The sequence below is a fragment of the Misgurnus anguillicaudatus genome, chromosome 1 (assembly GCF_027580225.2).
Source record: "Misgurnus anguillicaudatus chromosome 1, ASM2758022v2, whole genome shotgun sequence".
Classification (NCBI taxonomy): domain Eukaryota; kingdom Metazoa; phylum Chordata; class Actinopteri; order Cypriniformes; family Cobitidae; genus Misgurnus; species Misgurnus anguillicaudatus.
The window spans coordinates 7,735,771-7,759,306 of record NC_073337.2 but is presented as its reverse complement, the minus strand read 5'-3'; the positions used below and the strand labels follow the sequence as shown (position 1 = coordinate 7,759,306).

General features: G+C 34.4%; 1 long non-coding RNA gene across 1 annotated transcript; it reads left to right on the top strand.

Moving 5' to 3' along the window:
* Nucleotides 1-2: 2 nt before the first annotated feature.
* Nucleotides 3-3,765, top strand: LOC129451252 (uncharacterized). The gene is made up of 5 exons (XR_012362857.1): nt 3-205; nt 1,251-1,369; nt 1,462-1,639; nt 1,731-1,836; nt 3,462-3,765. It is a non-coding gene; the product is annotated as an uncharacterized lncRNA (long non-coding RNA).
* Nucleotides 3,766-23,536: the final 19,771 nt, after the last annotated feature.

Genomic DNA, 23,536 nt, shown 5'->3' with positions numbered 1-23,536 from the left:
TTCAACCCAGTATCACGCTAAAGCGTGTAATAGACACGCTGGTCCACTAGAGGATGCGTGTCAATGTCACGCTTTGCCTCCTCTAGGCGTGAAAATGACACGCATTTATGAGGATGATAACCAATAGGGGGCGATAATTTCTTATTGCCAACAACTTCAACAAGAGAAGCGACGCAGTGATATTGCGTTCTCTGGAGCTCCATGGGTAAGGCTTTCTTGGAAATTTGGTGATTAATGTTACTAAAATTGAGTAAATCCTGTGTTTATGTTAAGTCTTTGTTGCAACGTTAGCAATATAATATCACCGCTAAGGCAACAGACAAGTCAGTGCACGCGTTTGGTCAGAATCCAATTGGCTCATATTTAGGACATAATTGTTTGTTCAGGTGCGGTCATTTAAGAAATCCTAAAGTTGGTGCAGCATAACATTTAATTTGCGTGTGTGGACTATGGAGTTATCTATAGTGGTTTTTACGTTACTAAGGTCAGAAACATTATTGGATGACTGTTTGATAATCAGCTAATGTATTAATCACAGAAAGCTGCAGTGACTGCATTATATTATGTTGCTAAACAGTTGTTCTAGCGTTTTTAAACCAGTAGTTTTATTAATTTCGCGCGGAATACAGTTCATGAAATAAGCTCTAAATGAAAAAAATAACCGTTTTAAGTAAATAATTGTGTTCATTGTAAATCTGCTCATCTAAACATACAAGGCGGAACCAATCGATCACAGAGAGCGATCGCTGCTGACACCGTCAGCAGCACTTACATTCAGATTACAATAATATTTCACATTATTACATTCAGATTACAATAATATTTCACATTATAAGTGTTTTTATATCAAATAAATGCAGCCTTGGTGAGCAGAATACATTTATTTAATTATTTAATATTATTTATATAATAAGGCTAGTTTGTGCAGTTACATTTATGTCAATTGATCGTTAGAAGGGATTAAAATTGATTGTGTTATGTTCTGTAATTGTTGTTAATAAATCTGTCAGAAGAAAGTGTGTAAAAGTTTGACTACAGTAACCATATCTAACCAAGCTTCAAGTACCAAGATAATTATTTCATTTATTTCTCTGAATTCAGAATTCAGAACTGTTCATTTATGCAGTTTATGCTTTATTTATAGGTAGCATAACTGTTACCTTTTTTTTACAGTTCTGCATATATAATATGACAAACCTAGGAGACTTTGCTGTAAGAGAATTAATCATGTTTTTGTTTTCTTTTCTCAGGCCCGGTCAGTACCCACCACCCTTCCCTGTTAACATCACCCACACTTTATACTTTTTCTTAGAAAACCAACGGCTCTTTTAAGAGCCACTTCAATAATCAACTCACTCACTCTCCTCAAGTAAGTATTGCTTTTTAATTTTATAATCTTGCCCTGCTTTGTACTTCTCAAAGTCTCTTTCACTCTCTCCCGTTTACTCTTATTTTTATTAGAAATGCCAGGCCAGGGGTCAACAACTAGAAAGTGTGTGGTCTGCCATACACAACTAAATGTAGCTTGCAAAACCTGCAACACATGCAAGGTAGAGCAGCCACATAAGCTTCGGGTAAAAAAGAACTGAAGAAATTTGATCAGAAGCGGGAGAGCTGGGTGCATGATGAAGATATGCTGGTATGAAATTGCGATTATTGTTTTATATACATACATACATACAACATATATATGTTATTTTGCGTGTTTGTTATGTTTTGTATTGGTCAAGGCCTGGAAGAAAACCAAATGCTTGGGGGTCTGAGGTTCTGACACCCCGTTGTCACTTGACTGAGACATCCATTACATGCTTGGAAAGATTAAAGAACCTATTCAAGGTAAGATTATTTTTTTTTATGTATTAAAAATTACAGGTAAAAATGTGGTGCCTTCTATCAACTAATGTAGTACTCAGCTTGTGATTGATGCTTTTAGTTTACAACTGACTTTTGACAAATGTGTCACACACACACACCACGTGTTGAATGCATGCTCGAAAGTGACCCATGCAATATAAAGGGATAGTTCACCCAAATAAATAACATTGTCATTATTTTCTCATTCTGACATTGTTCTAAACCAGCATGAATTCCCTTTGTCTATTGAATACAAAAGATATTTTGATAATGTATGATGATGTTGCTCATTGACTTCCATAGTATTTAAAACAAATACTATGAAAGTCACTGAGTACTGTCAACTGCATCCTTGCCATCCTTGCTCATCAAATTATCATCTTTAGCATTCAAAGGACTAAAGATACTCATATAGGTTTAAAATAATGAGTGAGTAAATGATGACAGTGTGAACTATTCTTTTAACCCATCTTAGTGAGTAGTAAACACACACACACACTGAACAGTGGGCAGCTATCACTGCAGCTACAACTGCTCTCAAGTGTTGGGAGAGGTTAAAAGCTAGCTAGCTTTATGTAGCTGATCATGTTTAAGTATCAATAAAATAACATTAATAACTCCACCTGCTTGGTTGTCAGTTTAATCTAAAATAAAATTAAATGCACACACCAGATGATCCAGTCCAGACACAGGACGACAGACGATATTAAACTAAGCTTGAACTAAGCTTGAACTCTAATGTGGATTAAAGGGTTGACATTTTATTCTACAAATGCTTGCAAATAGGGCTGCAGGATAAATTGCATGAAATTGTCCTGCACATCTCATCAGTGAAGTCAGTTCTTTGATTAGCAGTAAATCACCATCACCTGTTTTCAGATGGAGCAGCATTTACTACACAAAGCTGTGTTTCTCTGAAAAGCTAGGCAATATCCAGTTCATTGTCACAGGCAATTTGTCAACGATGATAAATGCAATATTGCGTAGCTTGTCAGTGTACTTCGCTTTGTGTGGTAAATGTTGCTCCATCTGAAAGCAGGTGATGGTGATTTACTACTAATCAAGCAACCAGTGTCTGCATCTAGAGACCAAACATTGGCACTGATGTATGTTAAGATATGTCAGTACAAGTTGTTTTTCTAATTAAAACGCTCAAACATGCATTTTACTTTGGGACTAGTATCAACTCTGACCAGGAAACCACCCCTAAAGGTGATAACACTGGTCCTATCAGAGTAACTTTACAATTGCATATATCATTTGTTTATAACATTAACTATCACATTGAATTGGTAGACACTGTAAATAGTAAATATTGTAGTTATACAATTTCAGTATACCAGTAGAACAAGTGGCACAATTGGTCAACATCCAGACTATCAAACATCCATCACATTTCTATTTTAAATTATTACTGTTTGGTAGAACAATAAGCACTTTTTACATTTGTAAGGTCTACATCTCTTGTTACTACTGTGGCTGCAATTTATTATGATTATTTTAATTGTCGTTTTTCTCTTAAAATAATTGTTTAGGTGTTTGGTCTATAAAATTGTTAAAACGGTTGATCAGTGTTTTCTAAATAATTCTGTATTTCGAAAATGTAGGCGGGACCTCACAAGGTGTTGCAGAACAAGTCAATAAAACCTCATCAGCCCGAGTTGAATCCAAATGGACCAACCTGATCTCCAGGTACCAGTGGCCCTGCCTCATACCAGAGCAGCTCCAACTGGACCACCAGCAGCCCTTATTGCACCACCAAAGTCCCCAATTTGACAGCCAGTATCCCTTTTAGGACCCTCAGGACACCATGCAACCCCACTGCAGCAATCTGGGAAAAGAAACCCATTACCCAGATGGACCCCCAAGAGCCTCCCCAGTTTCTCTTGGAAAAGGTAAGCAAAACAGGAGCTTTATGAAGTGCATTGAAAATAAATTCTAAGCTTTATAAAAAACCATACTCTTACTTTGTGTCATGTGAAACTGTAATCAAATTAAGAGTCCTGGGATCCCTGCATTCAAAGCATTTGGAATAGGAGTTGCAGAAATTTATATTTATATACAGTGGTGGTCAAAATTATTCGAACACCTGACAGATCTGAAATATTGATTTTTTTGTTTGTTTCCAAAACATGATTACTTTTCATAACAATGGTTGCTTTGAGCACAACAAATATCAGATGAGGTGAGTCGTACTGTTTTTATCCACTTTTAACTTTATTATTTGGTATGTTCACCTTTTGCAGCAATTACAGCAGCACATCTCTCTGGCATAGTGTCAATATATTTCCTCAGAACTTTATCGGTAATGTTATCTCATAGCCCATGTGGGTTTAATAATCTGTCAGGTGTTCTAATCATTTTGGCCACCACTTTAAGTAATGAAAACAGCATTTCATGAATTTTGACGAGAGGTACCATCAATCAAATAACAGTTTTGTGTGTGTTTGGCAAATTCCATGAAATGCTGTTGTTATCAATAAAAACAGATTAGCGTATAGCGCTAGTATATAGGGCAAAGAGTAAGTACAAGTAAATCGCTAGTTAATACCACTAACAAGGCTCAAAATAGCCTCACACTACCACAGTAGCATAATGAGGGTCCTTACATGCAAACCGAAGCATTGAGAACTTTGTAAGTGTACAAACAGTTTAATGAGAAGCTACTTTATAAAGACAGCACATTACGCGTATTCAGACAGCAGACATCTTGAAAAACAGACTCGACAAGTCGAGCCACGAATGATGTGCTAAGTGATATGAACTAAGTGATATGAACTGATTTGGAGCTGACATATGGTCTGTTGTTTCTGGAAGAAAGCACTGAATGCAACAGAGAAAATAAATAAATAAAAATAATAATAAAAAACCTGAACAAGTCACAGTTTATATCACTTAGCACGCGTTCGTAAATCTAAACTTAAGACATTCTTCTTTAACAAAGCATTCACATAAAATGTCCAGTAATTGTACTTGTCCCCCAATAGTTATTTTGTCTAGAACAAAGCACTCACATACCTCACATGGGTAATATACTATTGCTGCAATAGGTAGCCTGTCTGGAACCGAGTGTTTTTAAACTACAATACTGTATGACACTTGCGTTTCATGCGACCGGCCCCTACACTAATAGAATACTGTTTCTTTCTCCCTGTCTCGTCCTCGACCCCGAGGACAATGGGACAAACAGACCCATTTCCTGTTGCTGTGAAGGTCATCACACCACTGATCTACTGTCTGTCCTTCAACATGATGCCCAGCCAATGCGCGACCACCGGCTGAACCAGTTTAATCCGCTTCCCCGCCTCCCTACCCTGTTTATTTATATAAATATATATATTAATTTCTCCCAAGGGTTTTTGTCCTTCTAGGAGTTTTCCCACAGGAGTTTTTCTCCTAGGGGGGTTTTCGTCCCCGAGAGAGTCAGCCAACTTTGGCTTAACTTAGCACTTTATTGTATACGTTACATTATTAATACGCTCGCTTGTACGGTTTATCCTAAGCTAGTATATTCTACTTTATATTATCTATTGATTTTCTGTGTTCTCCTTTACATCTACTCATGTAAAGCTGCTTTGCAACAATTAACAATTGTGAAAAGCGTTATATAAATAAAATTGAATTGAATTGATTTGAACAAGAGATTATAAGCTAGATGCATTTTATTTGGGGGGGGGGGTTCGCATCGAATGTTCTTTGACTGTTATACATAATAAATGTGTTTATGAATAAAGGTTGATCTGTTGAAAGCCGTTATTTTGAGTAAGATGCCAAATGTATTAAAATTTGACATTAAAGGGGTGCATACAACCTTTTTGCCCACCGGCAACTATAGTTGCCGCACATTCAAATACAATTTTCAAAAAAATAAAAATAAAAATGGGGAAAATAAATGCAGAACATGTTTACAGAGGACACTATTAACACAATTATATGCAAGAAACCATTCAGAAAAATTTGGGCACAAATGGGTTAATTAATATAATACTTCTGTTTGTTAGGCACTAACAAGTGAAAATAGTTAGGTTTTGAGTACATTTATTAAAACTCGATAGCTGTAATGCTTCTGTGCAGAAGGAAGCCCGTGAGCCACGAAGGTAAGTTTGCGAACAGATTCATTTCCACTTATTAGACAGCAGTCCGCTCATCGTGTTTTGTATTGCATCACTTAAAGATCGTAAACCTTTAAAATCGAGTTTAGTAAGATGTATACTACAGTCAGCTTTGGTTAACTATTGAAGCATCGTCTTTAAGGCTCAATGTGACCGCAGTATTTGTTGAACACTGCTGGCAGCGACGTCTGTGTCCGTACCATTTTATCAATGAGAGCATAAGTTCTTATCTCTCTGCTCCCGAGCCATAAAGCTCGTCTTTAATTGAAATAATGTTTAATAACTTAAAAAATACGGCGTTTTTTTAATTTCCTGAAAAATAATGGTTTTGGAGATACGGGGATCCCGCCCGACAGCGGCGAAATTGTAGATGGGACATTTGTAAAAAAAAAAAATTCCCCTTCTGTCTGGGCCCCATCTCGCCAATCGGGCCCTAGGCACGTGCCTAGTTTGCCTTTGGGTTAATCCGGCTCTGAAAGTGACCACTGAAGGGTTTAAAACCACTGTGTTGAGCCATTTTGCACTTACTCACAGATGTAAAATTATGTGCATTTTATACAAAATAAAGTTAAAAAGATATTGGCTTTGGTCATATTTTGTACAGATCTTCAAAATCAATAAAAAATATTTGTGTGAAAACCAAGCTAATGTCATTTTTTGTGATTAACGTTTTTTTACATAAAATCTTTCTACAAAATGTAATACTATAACCTTGCTATCTTTAAAATTGACAGAATTAAATCATGTTAAAGATTGAAATCATTGTAATACAGCATATATATATATATATATATATATATATATATATATATATATATATATATATATATATATATATATATATATATATATATATATATATATATATATTACTAAATTATTAAATTAATAATTATTCAATGAAATTATTAAAAGGCAAAACTGCATGTTTTCAGTAAACATTTTTAAGTCATCTAAATAATTTTAATAATGTTTTTATGTAATTTTGTTTAAATTACAGATGTTATTAACTCATTCGCCGCCAACGTTTTTAAAAAAGTTGCCAGCAAGCGCCAACATTTTCAAAACTTTCGAAAAAGTTTAACACCGCAAAAAATGACTTTCTTACTTAAGGGATACTTCACCAATTTAGCATTCAGCTTTGTATCTGTAGAAACCCTGCAGTATTACTGAATGACCATGTTTCCCTCCCTCATTTCCCCCTGAGAGGAGAGATATCTGCATTTTGGTTCTGCAAAAAAGTCCTCCGATGATGCAAAAATCGTCATATTACATCATCGGAGGACTTTTTTGCAGGAACCAAAATGCAGATATCTCTCCTCTCAGGGGGAAATGAGGGATGGAAACATGGTCATTCAGTAATACTGCCGGGTTTCTACAGATACAAAGCTGAATGCTAAATCGGTGAAGTATCCCTTTAGTATTTTTTTCTTGTTTTCAGTAGAAATATCTTAAAATTCTTAAATTAAGATGTTTTTCTTCATAAGCAAAATGACCTAAGAAAATAAGTCTAGTTTTTAGACCAAAAATATACAATTCAAGTAAATTTAAACTTAAAGCAAGCAAAAATATCTGCAAATGATGTGAGAAAAAAAATCTAAAAATAACTTTTCTATTTCTTAAACACTTAATTTAGACTTATTTTCTTAATAATTTAGACTTAATGACTAAAAGTCATTTTTGCAGTGAATTTTCAAGAAAAAATTATGTTAGTATTTTTTTTAAATATCTAAAAATTCTTAAATTAAGATATTTTTTTTCTTGATGAACAAAACGACCCAAGAAAATAAGTCTAGTTTTTAGACCAAAAATATCAAATTTAAATGATTTTGTGCATAAAACAAGCAAAAAAATCATGAAAATTTTTAATTCAAGAAAAATTCGCTTACCCCATTGGCAGATTTTATTTATTTTTGTTGCTTGATTTCTGCACAAAATCACTTAAATTTGATATTTTTGGTCTAAAAACTAGACAAACTTTTTCTTGAACAGCCGAAAATACTCGTCATTGGCAGGGAAGCGTTTTCTCATAATTTCTATGAGTTAACTTGTCAATGGCGGGGAAAGAGTTAAACTACGAAATTACTTTGATTTCAATCTCATACAATTTTTGTCCGCCAGCAAAATCATTGGTAAAATATAGTGAATTTCAATATATTGCCCAGCCTTGCATACAGAGGTTAGTCTAGGGGTGTCTAAATCCCTGTGGTTTGTATTGTTTGAGCAGATTGTTTTTATATGTATTATTCAGTGATTTCATTGGCATGCATTATACTCCAGCTTTTAACTGTGTCTAGCATGCTGCTGTTTTGATTGGCTGTTTTGCTGGTTGGATGTTGATGTCTGGCTCTGATAAAAAGGCCAGTCAGGTTTTTCTCTTTAGAAGGTTGATGCTGGGTCATGTTCGATTAGTAGTCTTCAAGTGTAGCATCGTGAAAATTGTTAAAAGCAGCGTTTATGCCAGAGTAAGCAGCGTTTTCCCTGCATAACTGTCAAGGCTGGACTTTTAATTGATCCGATGAATTTTTTCACCTCCTTGATGGGTAAACACTCTGATGTCATATCTCAGCAAAATAAATCCTCTAATAATCCTTATCTATGAGTAGTACAGCTACTCTCTGCGTTTCCCTTCTTGTTACACAACTTTCATCATCGTCTTGAGACCCAGCCACTGAAATAAAGATTTAAAGAGACTTGAGGGACACACTGACCAATGCTACTGTACCTGTAAAGCATAACAATAGTAACCCCTTCTCACAGACTTTCAGTAGGCTAACGGTTGGTATAGTTAAAGTGAACACTGAAATGTTTATTTGCACATGCACGATAAAGTGTGCATTGCTATATTTATTGCAAGGTTCAAAATTCATTCTTTTTGTTTTGTGTTACAAAAAGATATATCAAATATCTGATTGTGGAGAGATTTGGAAAAGAGTAATTACATTTTTGTAAATGTATTCATCATTGTCATGACGTAGACCCAGGGCCATTTTGAAGCCCTAGGCGAAACCCTTATAGGCATCCCTCCAAACAAGATCAAACTCAAAACCAATCATGTAAACACTCAAATCTTAAATGCATTATTTTTCAACAAAGCAGTTTTTGAATTTTTTTTTTTTTGAAGTTTTATAAGGTAAATAATACAATGATATGCTTTTTTTCTAAACCAATTTTTAATTCAGATTTGAAACAATATAATTTCATCTTCACTGTGAACCATATTTATAATTATTATCATAAGGATAATTATCAATGCTTTGTTAGTGTTTTTGTAGTAACCATGTTTTTAGCAGATTAATTACCATTTGTATTATCATAGTTTTACTACAAATCAAATAAAATGCCATTGCTATTATAGTGAGACCAAAGTTGATTTGTGGTCACTACAAATAAAACAGAAAAACTATGTTTATGGCTTAATTATGCTTAATTTTTTTAATGGCAAATCATCACATGTACATTGCTTGATATTTATTTAAAAAATTATGTGTTAAAAACAGAGGAAAGCAGGTCTTTAAAAACATCAATACTTTTTGTCAAATCACACATACCATACCAATTCTGTCTGATGCTGGTGAAATATTTTGCAGTCCATTCCGTGACATTCAGAGTTTATCTTTCAGATTTGTGCAGTGCTCATTTTTCACCTATTCAAGTCAGTGAAGCAGTAGTCAAAATATATATCTGCTCTCCGGTACACCCTGCAGTTGGTGGCGCCCTAGGTGACCGCCTAGTTCGCCTACAGTGTTGGGCAAGTTACTTCCAGTGTAATACATTATATATTACAAATTATTGTTATTTGAAAGTAATTAGTTACATTACAATATTACTGTCTCTGAACTTTAATGATTTACACTACTTTTGCGTTACTTTCATCAAAAGAACAGAAGTATGACTAGGCATTATAAAATGTTAAAATGTAGTTTATTGCTGCTTATAAATCTAGAAGTTATGTGTCGGCCCTTGAGCTTTGAGTAGGCACATTGAAGACTTATGGCAAAATACAGTAACAATCACTGTCAGAATCAAAAACATAGACAAATGATCTGGTAAAAGTCTGGTAACTTATGGTACACATACCAAACACAATAGAGCTAGAGCCCACCATAATGCAACCTATAGCCTAATAACATGGCAAGACACGAAACCTCTTTTCATTTCTTTTCTTTAATTCACTTTTAATTTAGATTCACAGCACAAACTTGGCATGCACTGGGTTCACACAACTTATCAAAAAGTTTGGCCTCAAGGAATACAGCTCATTCCAGTAAAATATAAGGATTACAGGCTAACATATAATTGCTTAATAAAACAGAGGAACACTGCTTTTTGCCAAACAATGCATATAGGCTACCATACAAAGGCTGGTAAAAACTTTAAACAGTGATGTTTCAATGTTTCAATGTACTAAATACTAAATCAGGCCTCCGCTTCGCGTCGGGTCCTGATCACACTGTCGGGGCTTATTTCCCAATAACTACCGGCTGCCTCTACATTATCCCGATATGAATTTGAAACATTTTATTGGCATATTTGTTTTAAATTAACATTTTTATCCTTCCGCGAAACTTTGCACAGATGCATAAAATGATTGTAATACCTTATTAAGATCCTCTGCTTCATACTTGTCTGTCTCCATTTTGTTCTCTTTTAGCCAGTCTTTGAGAAGTTTTAATGCCCATTCTGTTTTTTTTTTGGTGTTGGCTTCATAGCTGTCATGCTCTATTTTGTCAAGTTCAGTCTCAGTAAGCTCTCTGTGTCTTGTCGTTGTTCGTTCTTCTATCCACTGTTTAAATGTTTTGTTTTTTCCGTACATGTTAAAATTAATGTCAAAATGTTCCATTCTTAATTGTGGTTGTCCAGTGTTTGTCACAAGATGGCACCAAACAGTAATCTTTGTTGGCGCGGAGGGATTTTAAACATACAAATAGTACCGGCTATGCGTTATTACTTTGGAGCGGTTATTATTTGAAAAGAACGAACCTGCAAATGTCTCAACTGACCAATCAGAATCAAGCATTCCAGAGAGCCGTGTAATAAATTTAGATAACCATGTTTAAGTCTACATTAATGTTATGTTGTAGTTTAGGTTGCTGTTTGTAATAAAACTGAAGATAGCATAGGAATAGCCTAGCAATCTATTATGTATATGGACTGTAACCACCGCAGCATACCTTGTCATTGCTGGTGTTGATATGGATTTTACTGACAAGCTTTCTAAAAGTCTCTTTACTTCTGGGAGACCAATAACTTTCTGTTGTTTTTACTTAACGCTCTCATTCGCAGAATTATTTTTTTACACTACATGCGTGCGCGGCGCTACCTGACCTGATTTGGACCACTTTAGTCAATGTTTACAGCTGCGGACTTTACAGAAGCGGCTCTTTAGATACGCGTCTATATTTGACGCGCACCGCGTTCAAATCGCAATTCAAATACAAAATTAAAGTAAAAATGAACATGCTGCATACAGCACCCGGAAACAGACTTACTATTTTACCCGCAGCTTTTTCCTGTGTTGATGCTGGTCGCGCAGCATTGGTCAAAAATAAAAAAAATAAAAATAACACAGTCTAATTTTGAAATGCATTGTTGTAACGTGCGTTACTAAGACTGTAACGAGTACAATATTACCAAAATGTTTTTATATTACTGCGTTACAGCAAAAAGTAATATATTACAATAATATATTATATTTTGTAATGCGTTACTCCCAACACTGTTCGCCTATGCCTAAAAAGGGACCTGCATAGACCCACCAGTCAATCCCATCATCTTATTATCCCTAAATAATCCTTTCAAAATGTTGTCCAACATGCAATCCTCTCATGTTTCCTCGCCATTACAAATTCTGTCCTCAGTCCAACCATGTGTTAGGTTTGGCGAGAAACACGGCATCCCCAAAAGTCTCTAGAAAGCCGGCGTAATGCGTAACGTTTACAAATAACCCCTACGGCTCGCCAGAAACGGTGTTGCGTGAACGGCATTCATAATAAAACTTCATAAATATTTCCTGGCAGCAAAATGTTTCTTCTCACTGGTGCTAATGAATAATGGATCTTATAGCCACAATTCTGTCAGTCGGGTCTCCGCTTTTATGACGGAGAGGGTGGGGACGGACAGCATGTGTGTGTGTGTGTGTGTGTGTGTGTGTGTGTGTAATGAGATCTGAGCTTTGCAGTTAGAAAACTATGCACTCGGTTATGCTTGCAAAGTGTTGCTCTGCAATATTGCTTGTATTATAATTCAATGATGACTGAGCCATTTTCAATTACAGAAATTGGTCGGGCTGAGTTATCCGTTCTTATTGTTGTTGTAAGATGTAATGGCTCATGTTGTGCTTCTCCTAATAGGCTCGTGAAGTCAACTAACGTATTTGCTTCAGTGCTGTACAGCTTGTATAAATCATCATTATTATCCTTGGCCGAAAGCCCTGGGAAGCCACACTGTAGCTAAATTCATCGACATAAAGTCCCATTAGCCCTCAATTTTTGATCACTGTAAGTATCCTGCCTTGTTTTCTATACATTAAGCATTTCAAAAAGGCTTTACCATTATTTCAAGAACCCAATTTAACATTTACAGCAGGACTGAATGGCATTGCCAATCCAGATATTCAGCAATCCCGAATGAGGTTTTAAAGGTTTGTCTTTGCTAACATTTCTAGTAAAATATTATGAGATTGAAAACTTTGTCAATAAAGCAATATTCAGTATTGCAAAAAATTATGGTGCTGCAGTTTCCATGCATCTCCTTCTCTAGAGATGGCAGAAAAGCAGACATACATATAGATGTGGGTCTATTAAACCCATTCAATTATTTTAATGCCTTAACAGCCCTAAGCATTTAACAGTAATCCATTTCAGTATGATTTATAGAGACCCTCATATCCTTGGCTTTCACTGCTAAACACATTAATGGCAAAATGATGGACAATGGAAATGGTTACTTTTACAAAAAGCAACTGAGTGAATATTAATGACTCAAGAAGAGAAAGAAGAAAAAATTAAGTGGTGATATCTGCAGTCCCCTGCTTCTTGGCGCTGTGTGCAGGCACACACCCTTTCTAAAAGACTCCTGTTGCCATGGCAATATGGCCTGCACGGCACCGGTAAAGATCCCGTGTCTCTTGAGCTCTAACCAAGAGTCAGCCGGGATCCGTCAAACCCACAGTTTTATTTCCCAGCCTTTATTCTAGAGGTGCAGTGCTAAACTTCATCTTTACTTCGCTTGTCCTTTTAATGGTTGGATAGCCGTCCAAGCAGTAAAGCGTGTGAAGTTAACAAGGCTGTGTCCGATATACTTTCATTTTCTATTCCCTACATTAGTTTGCTAATATAGTCCACTTAAATGAGTGAATGAAAACAAGTGAGTGAATTCGGACACTAAGCGCCTGAAGCGCTGCGGGTGCCATCTTGTGTCGAGAATTGGGAGTTCATTTGGCACACGCCTCACAGTGAAATGGTAGCGGCTAGTTTTTTTTATTGTCAGGTGCATTATTGAATAAGTGCATTCAATAATCTCCACTATAATTTCGGATACCACTAAGGGTTATAGGAAGCTATTTCGGGCACAGCCCAGGTGTACAGTAAATGCATTTCAAGAAACATTTTAGAGACTTCAAGACTCCTCACTTTCTCTATTTAACTCTTTAACAAATAACGTCAAGTTTAAATAAAATGTGCATCAAGATGTGTATCCATCCATCAGATGTAAAAATGAATGCATTCAAGTGTAAACCCCCTCAGGCACCCAAAGCATTAGAGGCCTTACTAAACATAAATGTGGTTCAGCCCTCTTGGGAATGGCAATGAAATTTTGTCACATGCTCCTATACCACAAGGGAATCGGACTAGCAATAAATAGACTACATTGCTTTTGCATAGGGTCATAAATACCATAGACATTTATGGGGACATGACCCTCTCCCAATATTGTGGTTGTGATAGATTTTTTCAGTAAATTGGTAAACTATTGTATTTGCGTTCGTCTAATATGTGGCTTGATTATTGCTTCTTGCATGATTATTTGGTAATACAATTTGTGAATTAGAGACAAAATATTAAAGGTTTATTATCATGTGGTTGTTGAGTTCAGTGAGAGTTTTTTAAAGTGCTGGTGAAATTCTTGCACTGTCAGACGCTGTCATGTTCTCATCATAAACACATCACTGGTGAAAGGTTACATTTTTGTTATATTCTAAATGACTCATACTATGAAATTTCTTTTAGGGACTCTCGTCTCCAGACTTTCTCTCTCTCTGTCTGCTCCCTGGTGTTGGAGTGCGAGCCTGTGGTTCTTTATCTAGCAGTGTGACATTTATTAGATGTCTCTCATCAGAATGTTAAAGAAGCCCTGCAGCTTCATCGAGGTGCGTGAGCGAACGAGGACGAAAGAAGGGCGGGGCAGAGAAGTGTCAGTCATCCGTTTAGCCTGGCACATCCCAAAATACCTGAATATGTAAATGAGTATAAAGTTGAGCGAGGGATTGACTGGCCTAATAGAAATGCTTGTAGTAAGAGCAGAGTTTGTTTCTGACAGTCTCAGTAATTGCATAAAATTTGTCAATCGACAGATGATTGAAATATTAAAACTGCCAATTAAGGTTAAAATACTATGACTCTCGTAGCAACATACAGTGCTTAAAGGAAAACACAACCGTTTTTCAATATTTTACTATGTTCTTACCTCAACTTAGACGAAATAATACATACTGTGCCAATCTTTTTTCAATGCGTGCACTTTATCTTTGTACATTCATTCCTTAGGATCCACATAGGATGAATTTAAAGGCCACCAAACACTTCCATGTTTTCCATATTTATGGCGCGTATAACATCATCACTTCTGACTTCTCCCCCTCTCACTCAAACTTCCATCAAGATTACTGGCCCAAGATCGAAGTGCTGCAAACTAAGTAGGGGAGAACTGGGGCAAAAGTAACTTGGGACGAAAGTAACAAAGCGATTTTTTCCGAGCCCTGATAACATTTACACCACAGACTATGACAGCATCTTTAGCACACAAACCCTGACAAATATCGCCTTATTAACTCATTGTTTTCCGCGTGTAGATCCAGAAAGTTGTTTTCAACCATGAAAAGTAAATTCCTAAAGCGGTTATTTTTTTCTTATAACGTGTTGTGTTCCTCGTTTCTGATCAATCTACAGGTAATTTAGTGTCTAACACCTTCTGAAGTTTGACTTCTCAAGAGTTTTTCAAAATAAAAGTATATTGAGTTTAAATCGGGAGATCCGGTCAGGACGAAAGTAACACTTGTTATTTTTGTCCCGCTACTAATACTGTTGTATATGTTGAAAATTTATATTATTCTAATTTGATTTAATTTCATTTTCATAGTGTTCAAACTGTTAAAAATATTTTATTCTCAACAATTTAACAAATTGTACTTTCGCCCTGCTCTCCCCTATTCTTCCACCATACAATATAGTTTTCATTTTTTATCTGGATAAATAATCGTTTATGTTGTGTCACCATAATTACTACTCATGTAACAGTCTTTAAATATGGAAAACATGGAAGTGTTTGGTGGCTTCTAAATTAATCCCTGTTTGGATACTTAGGAATTAATGGGGCTAGGCTAAATGCTAACACATTCACGAGTCACGACGCGCTGTACAAAGTTGAAGTGCACGCATTCATTAAATATAGGTATGTAATAATTAATCTAAGTTGAGGTAAGAACATAGTAAAATATTGAAAAACTGTGGTGTTATCCTCTGACAAGCACTTGTCTATTTGTCTCAAAGACCATTAAGCATCAAGTGTTTTAATGTGGTCTTTTTACTTATCAGAGAGTTATTGACGTTTGAACAAAAGGGATAAATGTCGAATTGAATTTATATTTTATACCCAAATTTGTGGTGGCACATTCATCTTTTCTCAGATGTGAGAAATGAATCAAACCTAACTTTCAACCATTATTTATCTATTAAGATCTGCAAGTAAATAACTGTAATTGAGCATCTGAATAAAAAACAACAAAGTGTTTTTTTTTTGGAAAACAGAACATTTGGGGAAAGCTAATTTTTTTTGCATTAGAAATATTACTGGGGCTAAAGAGCTCGCACTGCTGGATTAACCATTACAGAAACAGAAACATATGTTAATCATCAATACTGTTAGTTTAGGGCAGATGTGGGACCACCACACTGGCACTTTATGCAGTATTTCTCGAAGATTGTAATTGTAAAAGACAATGTTTGGTTTTGTTTAGACAGGTAATGTAGTAACAGACTCTCTTTACATTCATGTCACGCTCAATTCTCAAATCAGTGGAAAAACAACAGACCATCGACTTTAACCTGAGCTCCACTTAGATGAAAAATGGATTCAGTTCTCTAAAACATTTTAGCTTGTACAGGTAAAAAATCTCATTCAGGGCTTGTAGTTTAAAGAAGAGAGTGCAAATCTATTAACCCAGCTCTGGTGCTGAGTCAGTCTTTAACTCGGCACTGGGAGCCAAAGCTTTACAAAGAAGAAAACCTGATGATTCAGCCTCGATCTTCTTCTTACCGACCCGCTTATTCCATAATGCATTTATGTACTTTATCATAAATCCATCCTATGCAGTATTATAATCATTTGTCAGCTTTGACTATGAATACATTTATTGATTATGTCGAGGCTTGGACCGTTCTTTCTTTTCTGTTTGGTTTTATAGTCAAAGCTATCTATCATAGACTCTGCTAAAGTTTGTCATAGTGCTCAAGCCACAACTGACTTAAGAAAAAGCTTTATAGTTCATAGCTACACAGAAACCAAACCTTTCCTGTGGCACTTCTAGTACTTTTGCAACGTATTTGTCTGCCGGGCACGTTTCGTCTTACAGCGGATACTGATCATTATTCTTTTGTAAACTCCAAAATCTCTCAAATAGCGTACATTTAATTTGTTTCGTGATAAATATAAAGCTGTTTGTAAATACCTGAAAAGCTGCTGAACTTCTTAAACAAATACTGCACGTGACTGACCTGCAAGATTCTAATGAGAAATAACTTGAAGGTTACGGCACTGTCGTGTTATGACCATGCTAATATGCTTGAAGTCCAACCCATTTTAATTGTTCACAATTTACATGATTACCCCGAATCCACTGATTATGTATTTCAGACTGTGAACCACAATTTGCACTAAGTATGATAATTAGCATAATTGTAAGGGAATAATTGGGCATATTCTTAATGCTTGCTTGCCATAATGTTATCATAATAATATCCTTTTGCTTCAACAATACTTTGTACAAAATGTACGTGTACTTACGAGGTGGATTTTTTTAAAAGCTTTGTCTTATTAGATTTTTTGTTTATGACTCATGTGAAGTTTCATTTTAGAGATCAGACTCCGAGTGGTTTGACTGTAAGCACAGTTTACTATTCATTGAATTGTTTGCAATGATTTTATTTGTTGCATACTGTATACTGTTTTATACTGCTTTATGCCTTGTGGTGTAAACTGCATATCATTTCATGTTTTTTCAGTATTTTAGGGAGTAATGTCTTGGATGTTAAATAAAGTTCTAAACGTAGGTTCGGGAGGAGCCTAAAACATTCAGTCCTGTCAATCATCCTGAGAGCCTATTTAAGCGAATTAATCTCCACGCCTTACATTGACGATTCTTCCGGCATCCCTCCTCCTCCCCAATTCTCCTCCTTTATGTTGCCTATTTCTCTCTCAGCTCAGCGTTACAAGGGGGGGGGGGTTCTGAACTTGGGGCTCGAGCCGAGTCTCGGGTTCGAGCTCCCTCTGAGGACATCAAGTCAAATTTTATTTTACCATCATTCAATAGACTGAATGCGCAGGCGAACTAGTGAAATGTGAATTAACCAATAATTTAATATATTTTTGTCATTGTAAGTTTAAAGTTTTTCCGATAAACATCACACTTTTTTGCATAACTCTAACCTAACCCACCCAAGAAATCCAATAATCCCCACCTTGTCCTTTTAGGCATGGATAGGCACATGACAGACCATGTTTATGAACTTTAAAGAATGCTGGGTAATGTTCAATCCAGCATGGAGGCAAAAAGGGGCATACTCAGAAAATGTTTATATTTGACCCAACAATGGGTTGAAACAAGAAAACAAAAAATAAACTGAATTTAGGGTAAAACAATGAGGAAACAATACATAAAATGACACGAAAGTCGTGCCACAGACAAAAAAAACTATTTAAAGAAATTTGTGCGAGTGACACGAAAAAGACATTTGTGCTCAAAATATGAAAAAAACTGAATTTAGGAAAAAACAATGAGAAAACAATACATAAAATGACACGAAAGTCGTGACACAGACACAAAAAACTATTTATAGAAATTCGTGCGAGTGAACAAAAAAAGACATTTGTGCTGAAGACACAAAAAAAAAGAATTTAGGAAAAAAATAATGAGAAAACAATACATAAAATGACACGAAAGTCGTGCCACAGACACAAAAAACTATTTATAGAAATTCGTGCGAGTGACACGAAAAAGACATTTGTGCTCAAAATATGAAAAAAACTGAATTTAGGAAAAAACAATGAGAAAACAATACATAAAATGACACGAAAGTCGTGACACAGACACAAAAAACTATTTATAGAAATTCGTGCAAGTGAACAAAAAAAAAGACATTTGTTCTCAAGACACGAAAAAAAAACTGAATTTAAGAAAAAACTATGAGAAAACAATACATAAAATGACACAAAAGTCGTGCCACAGACACGAAAAACTATTTAAAGAAATTTGTGCGAGTGACACGAAAAAGACATTTGTGCTCAAGACACAAAAAAAAACCTAAATTTAAGAAAAAACAATGAGAAAACGATCCATAAAATGACACGAAAGTCGTGCCACAGACACGAAAAACTAATTATAGAAATTTGTGTGAGTGAACAAAAAAGACATTTGTGCTCAAGACACAAAATAAACTGAATTTAGGGGAAAAAATAATGAGAAAACAATACATAAAATGACACGAAAGTCGTGACACAGACACGAAAAACTATTTATAGAAATTCGTGCGAGTGAACAAAAAGACATTTGTTCTCAAGACACAAAAAAAAGAATTTAGGAAAAAAAACAATGAGAAAACAATACATATAATGACACGAAAGTCGTGACACAGACACGAAAAACTATTTATAGAAATTCATGCGAGTGAACAAAAAAATACTTTTGTGCTCAAGACACAAAATAAATGAATTTAGGGAAAAAAATTATGAGAAAACAATACATAAAATGACACGAAAGTCATGACACAGACACGAAAAACTATTTATAGAAATTCGTGCGAGTGAACAAAAAAAGACATTTGTGCTCAAGACACAAAATAAACTGAATTTAGGGGAAAAAATTATGAGAAAACAATACATAAAATGACACGAAAGTCGTGACACAGACACGAAAAACTATTTATAGAAATTCGTGCGAGTGAACAAAAAGACATTTGTTCTCAAGACACAAAAAAAAGAATTTAGGAAAAAAAACAATGAGAAAACAATACATATAATGACACGAAAGTCGTGACACAGACACGAAAAACTATTTATAGAAATTTGTGCAAGTGACATGAAAAAGACATTTGTGCTCAAGACACAAAATAAACTGAATTTAGGGGAAAAAATTATGAGAAAACAATACATAAAATGACACGAAAGTCGTGACACAGACACGAAAAACTATTTATAGAAATTCGTGCGAGTGAACAAAAAGACATTTGTTCTCAAGACACAAAAAAAAGAATTTAGGAAAAAAAACAATGAGAAAACAATACATATAATGACACGAAAGTCGTGACACAGACACGAAAAACTATTTATAGAAATTTGTGCAAGTGACATGAAAAAGACATTTGTGCTCAAGACACAAAATAAACTGAATTTAGGGGAAAAAATTATGAGAAAACAATACATAAAATGACACGAAAGTCGTGACACAGACACGAAAAACTATTTATAGAAATTCGTGCGAGTGAACAAAAAGACATTTGTTCTCAAGACACAAAAAAAAGAATTTAGGAAAAAAAACAATGAGAAAACAATACATATAATGACACGAAAGTCGTGACACAGACACGAAAAACTATTTATAGAAATTTGTGCAAGTGACATGAAAAAGACATTTGTGCTCAAGACACAAAATAAACTGAATTTAGGGGAAAAAATAATGAGAAAACAATACATAAAATGACACGAAAGTCGTGACACAGACACGAAAAACTATTTATAGAAATTTGTGCAAGTGACATGAAAAAGACATTTGTGCTCAAGACACAAAATAAACTGAATTTAGGGGAAAAAATTATGAGAAAACAATACATAAAATGACACGAAAGTCATGACACAGACACGAAAAACTATTTATAGAAATTCGTGCGAGTGAACAAAAAGACATTTGTTCTCAAGACACAAAAAAAAGAATTTAGGAAAAAAAACAATGAGAAAACAATACATATAATGACACGAAAGTCGTGACACAGACACGAAAAACTATTTATAGAAATTCATGCGAGTGAACAAAAAAATACTTTTGTGCTCAAGACACAAAATAAATGAATTTAGGGAAAAAAATTATGAGAAAACAATACATAAAATGACACGAAAGTCATGACACAGACACGAAAAACTATTTATAGAAATTCGTGCGAGTGAACAAAAAAAGACATTTGTGCTCAAGACACAAAATAAACTGAATTTAGGGAAAAAAATAATGAGAAAACAATTCATAAAATGACACGAAACTCGTGCCACAGACACAAAAAACTATTTATAGAAATTTGTGCGAGTGAACAAAAAAAGACATTTGTGCTCAAGACACAAAAAAAAAGAATTTAGGAAAAAAATAATGAGAAAACAATACATAAAATGACACGAAAGTCGTGCCACAGACACAAAAAACTATTTATAGAAATTTGTGCGAGTGACACGAAAAAGACATTTGTGCTCAAGACACAAAAAAAAAGAATTTAGGAAAAAAAACAATGAGAAAACAATACATATAATGACACGAAAGTCGTGCCACAGACACAAAAAACTATTTATAGAAATTCGTGCGAGTGAACAAAAAAAGACATTTGTGCTCAAGACACAAAAAAAAAGAATTTAGGAAAAAAATAATGAGAAAACAATACATAAAATGACACGAAAGTCGTGCCACAGACACAAAAAACTATTTATAGAAATTCGTGCGAGTGAACAAAAAAAGACATTTGTGCTCAAGACACAAAAAAAAGAATTTAGGAAAAAAATAATGAGAAAACAATGCATAAAATGACACGAAAGTCGTGCCACAGACACAAAAAACTATTTATAGAAATTCGTGCGAGTGACACGAAAAAGACATTTGTGCTCAAAATATGAAAAAAACTGAATTTAGGAAAAAACAATGAGAAAACAATACATAAAATGACACGAAAGTCGTGACACAGACACAAAAAACTATTTATAGAAATTCGTGCAAGTGAACAAAAAAAAAAGACATTTGTTCTCAAGACACGAAAAAAAAACTGAATTTAAGAAAAAACTATGAGAAAACAATACATAAAATGACACAAAAGTCGTGCCACAGACACGAAAAACTATTTAAAGAAATTTGTGCGAGTGACACGAAAAAGACATTTGTGCTCAAGACACAAAAAAAAACCTAAATTTAAGAAAAAACAATGAGAAAACGATCCATAAAATGACACGAAAGTCGTGCCACAGACACGAAAAACTAATTATAGAAATTTGTGTGAGTGAACAAAAAAGACATTTGTGCTCAAGACACAAAATAAACTGAATTTAGGGGAAAAAATAATGAGAAAACAATACATAAAATGACACGAAAGTCGTGACACAGACACGAAAAACTATTTATAGAAATTCATGCGAGTGAACAAAAAAATACTTTTGTGCTCAAGACACAAAATAAATGAATTTAGGGAAAAAAATTATGAGAAAACAATACATAAAATGACACGAAAGTCATGACACAGACACGAAAAACTATTTATAGAAATTCGTGCGAGTGAACAAAAAAAGACATTTGTGCTCAAGACACAAAATAAACTGAATTTAGGGGAAAAAATTATGAGAAAACAATACATAAAATGACACGAAAGTCGTGACACAGACACGAAAAACTATTTATAGAAATTCGTGCGAGTGAACAAAAAGACATTTGTTCTCAAGACACAAAAAAAAGAATTTAGGAAAAAAAACAATGAGAAAACAATACATATAATGACACGAAAGTCGTGACACAGACACGAAAAACTATTTATAGAAATTTGTGCAAGTGACATGAAAAAGACATTTGTGCTCAAGACACAAAATAAACTGAATTTAGGGGAAAAAATTATGAGAAAACAATACATAAAATGACACGAAAGTCGTGACACAGACACGAAAAACTATTTATAGAAATTCGTGCGAGTGAACAAAAAGACATTTGTTCTCAAGACACAAAAAAAAGAATTTAGGAAAAAAAACAATGAGAAAACAATACATATAATGACACGAAAGTCGTGACACAGACACGAAAAACTATTTATAGAAATTTGTGCAAGTGACATGAAAAAGACATTTGTGCTCAAGACACAAAATAAACTGAATTTAGGGGAAAAAATTATGAGAAAACAATACATAAAATGACACGAAAGTCGTGACACAGACACGAAAAACTATTTATAGAAATTCGTGCGAGTGAACAAAAAGACATTTGTTCTCAAGACACAAAAAAAAGAATTTAGGAAAAAAAACAATGAGAAAACAATACATATAATGACACGAAAGTCGTGACACAGACACGAAAAACTATTTATAGAAATTTGTGCAAGTGACATGAAAAAGACATTTGTGCTCAAGACACAAAATAAACTGAATTTAGGGGAAAAAATAATGAGAAAACAATACATAAAATGACACGAAAGTCGTGACACAGACACGAAAAACTATTTATAGAAATTTGTGCAAGTGACATGAAAAAGACATTTGTGCTCAAGACACAAAATAAACTGAATTTAGGGGAAAAAATTATGAGAAAACAATACATAAAATGACACGAAAGTCATGACACAGACACGAAAAACTATTTATAGAAATTCGTGCGAGTGAACAAAAAGACATTTGTTCTCAAGACACAAAAAAAAGAATTTAGGAAAAAAAACAATGAGAAAACAATACATATAATGACACGAAAGTCGTGACACAGACACGAAAAACTATTTATAGAAATTCATGCGAGTGAACAAAAAAATACTTTTGTGCTCAAGACACAAAATAAATGAATTTAGGGAAAAAAATTATGAGAAAACAATACATAAAATGACACGAAAGTCATGACACAGACACGAAAAACTATTTATAGAAATTCGTGCGAGTGAACAAAAAAAGACATTTGTGCTCAAGACACAAAATAAACTGAATTTAGGGAAAAAAATAATGAGAAAACAATTCATAAAATGACACGAAACTCGTGCCACAGACACAAAAAACTATTTATAGAAATTTGTGCGAGTGAACAAAAAAAGACATTTGTGCTCAAGACACAAAAAAAAAGAATTTAGGAAAAAAATAATGAGAAA